We start from the raw sequence: 3,653 nt of genomic DNA, 5'->3' as shown, positions 1-3,653 counted from the left end.
TGAGTAAAATCCCCAATGACATCAACAGAATGTTGGATGTGAGGGCAAGATGTAGCAGTAAGGCCATCTCAGAACTTTCCAGGGCACGGCAAGTACAGATTAAGGCGACAACACCTGGCATTTTCTTACCTCTGTGGTTTAGGAACAATGTTCTGAAGATTTTTGCCAATTTCTCAATCTATGCTTCGAAGCTAATAATATATGTACCAAGCGTTTCAAGCTTTTGGGGGAGAGTTTGAGAAGTATAGAGAAATGCAATTCTATACAAAAGCAATAATAATAGCAATGATAGCTTCCATTTATGAAGCACAGACCATGGGCCAAATAATGTACTAGGTATTTGACACATGATTTCTTATGTGTAACAATTCTAGGAAATGGGTTTTATCATTTTAATTGTAAATATCTTTTTTTTTAAATTAAGGGTTCCAAAAGCATAAGAAACTTGCCCAAGTTCATACAGCAAATGACTCAAGGCAGAAGTGGCAGGGTGTTCTTCTTGCATGAAAACTGGACTCCACGGGACGCCTGGGTGGCTCACTCGGTTGAGTGTCTGTCTTCGGCTCAGGTCATGATCCCAGGATCCTGGGATCAAGTCTCCCATCGGGCTCCTTGCTCAGCGGGGAGCCTGCTTCTGCCTCTGCCTGCCGCTCCCCCCTGCCTCTCTCTCTCTCTCTCTCTCTCTGACAAATAAATAAAATCTTTGGGAAAAAAAAAGAAAGAAAGAAAATTGGACCAGGTTTGTGCTTATCAGATCCGGAGGTAATATGGACTCAGGGTTAAATCCTCATGGAGAAGCATGCCGTGCTTTACTTCTATGTCTGCCCTTTCCTACAGTCATCAGAAAGATTCCTGGTTTCACAAATATAAATTTTCTGCTGCCTTTCTCAGTATCTTCATGGCTACAATGTTTTCTGCTCCCTATAACAGTAGGTGTTGTGGATTTCTTTGTTTTTGCTTTTGTTTTTCTAAAAAAATGGAGAAGAAGAAGAAATGGAGAAACACTCACTACATGTTTATATCCACAAATAAGGTTGAATTGAATTGGTAATAAATGGCCTCTCAAGCATTGTTTTCATTTGCTAGTGCTGCACCTAATGACTGACAATTTCCTCATCCTTATTCTCAAACAAGCTCAATGGCATTGGCGTTCTTTGCTCTGTATCAAAGAAAGACAAAGTCAGGAATTTGCTTTATTTGATTGTCAAACTGATTTTTCAAGATTGGCAATTTGTATTCACACCTTGATATTGTTTGGGAGCTCATTAGGGGCCTCAGTTACACCAAACTGGGTGATAACACAAAAGCAAAGAACTATTAACTGTTTATTGTGTCACCAGCTACGTTCCCAATATGCCATACACTGGATCTTCGCCAGCTGAATACTTAAAGTCATCCCTGAAACTTTCTCCTGAGGCTCTTGTTTGTGATTTCTCCCTCTCTTTATGCCAAACCTTTTGAAAAATGAAAAGTCACTAGTGTTTAATCAGAATAATTTTCCAACCCTAACTACCTCTGTCGGCCTATCTCCTCGATGAGTCAAACTGGTAAAGGCTAACTCTTTTTTGGAATCTCTACTTGAGATCTCCAGAATCCAAGGCTGCTTTTCAAGAAGAAAGGAGGATTGGTGTGGGAAGCTCTCTAAGCACATTGATCCATATGAGAAGAAATGATCACACCCTGTCTCTCCTTTTTTTGCCATTTTACTCCTTGGTTCACCAAAGTACAGGGCAACAATAAGTTCTGAGAAGACAGGAATCTGGCATGCCTTGTATACCACTCTATTCCCGGTGCATAGAATGGTGCCTGAGAACCTGGTAGGTGCTCATTAAATATTCTGAATAAATGAAAGTCATATCTGAATACAAGGGTTGTCAGGGAATTCCAATTATCCAAAAAGTCATGATTCTTCAACCCTCAGGAAGACAAAATCATGCAAGGGCTCCTGGGGGACTCAGTCGGTTGAGCATCTGCCTTCAGCTCGGGTCATGATCCCAGGGTCCTGGGATCGAGCCCCGCGTCGGGCTCCCTGCTCAGAGGGGAGCCTGCTTCTCCCCCTCCCTCTGCTCATGTGCATGCTCTCTCTCTCTATCCCTCTGTCTGTCAAATAAATAAAATCTTAGAAAAAAGAAGGAAAAAAAAAGAAAGAAAAGAAAATCATGCAATTGGCATGGCTACAGCAAGCTCACACTATCTGCCTCCCCTCCCCTTCCCCATAGCTAACAATCTTCTCTAAATGTTTCAGGTCACAAAATCAGATTTTCTTCATGATTAGGACATTCCTATCCAGGCATCTTGGCTACCGAAGATCTGATCCTTCCCCCTTTTAACACAGTAGTTGCAGATAGAAGTGTGGAAAGATTAAACAAGTAAATCTAAAATTTCAGTAGGTAACAAATTATGGGACACTTATCCAGAAAAAAGCATGCCAAACACTACTGATTAGTTTGCATATGAAATTATAGTAGCTTCTACTTATAATTTTTTCCAATTTAAAATAAGAATGTAGTAGACAGAATTTCTAAAATGACCACCCAAAGATGCCCCACCTTTAGTCCCTAGACTGTGTGAATATAATAAAACACCATAGCCATGAATATGTTACAGTACATGGCGAAGGGGACTCTGCAGATATAATTCAGGTTACTAAGCAGATGTACTTAAAATAGGGAGATTATCCTGGATCATCTAGGCGGGCCCAGTATAATCAGAAGAGGCCTAAGAAGCTGAGAGCAGGGTAAGAAGGATAAGTCAGAGAAATTCAAAGCCTGAAAAGGACTTAACTAGGTAGGAAAAGAACCTAAGGGTCCATCAACAGGTAGATAGGTGAAGAAAATGTGGTGCAAATATACAGTGGATTATTAAAAAAAAAGACAGAAATCTTTTCATTTGTGACATGGATGAACCTGGAGGGCATTATTATGCTAAGTGAAATAAGGCAGACAGAGGAAGACAAGTACTGCGTGGTATCACTTATACATGGAATCTTAAAAAAAATAATAAAATAAATAAATAAAGTCTAACTCCTAGAAACCTAGAGTAAGAAAAGTACTTGTCGGCGGCTGGAGGCAGGGCCAGTAATGGGGCAAATAAATAAATAGGGAGATAAATAAATAAATTTTTAAAATAAATTTAAATAAATTTTTATTTATTTAAAATTTTTAAAATAAATTTAAATTTTTAAATAATTTTTAAATAAAAAAATAGGGAGAGGCTGGTGAAAGGCTCTAAACTCTCAGAAAATGAAAAGGTCTGAGGATCTAATGCATCACATGGTGACTAGAGCCAATAACACTGTACTGTACAATTGAAATTTGCTAAGAGAATAGAACTTAAATGCTCACACCAAAAAAAAATAAAGTGATGTGATGGGTGTGTTCATTAACTCAATGGGAAGAATTCCTTCATAACATAAATATATTTATTTATATATAATGTATACAAATATAAAAGTATATAGGCATAGAATATACAAAAATATAAAACACATTAAATATAAAAATATAGAGATTAAAAACATATTGAAATATATTAAAAATATTTAAAAATATATCAACATATATTTATATGTATATAAAATCATCACATTGTAAATATCTTACCATTTAATTTGTCAATTATTCCTCAATAAGAGGAGGAGATGGAAGGGCCAT

Source organism: Callorhinus ursinus, unplaced genomic scaffold (genome assembly GCF_003265705.2).
Source record: "Callorhinus ursinus isolate GAN/ISIS: 27379988/994484 unplaced genomic scaffold, GSC_fseal_2.0 scaffold9, whole genome shotgun sequence".
In the NCBI taxonomy this organism is placed as follows: Eukaryota; Metazoa; Chordata; class Mammalia; order Carnivora; family Otariidae; genus Callorhinus; species Callorhinus ursinus.
Note: the sequence above shows the minus strand (reverse complement) of the source record.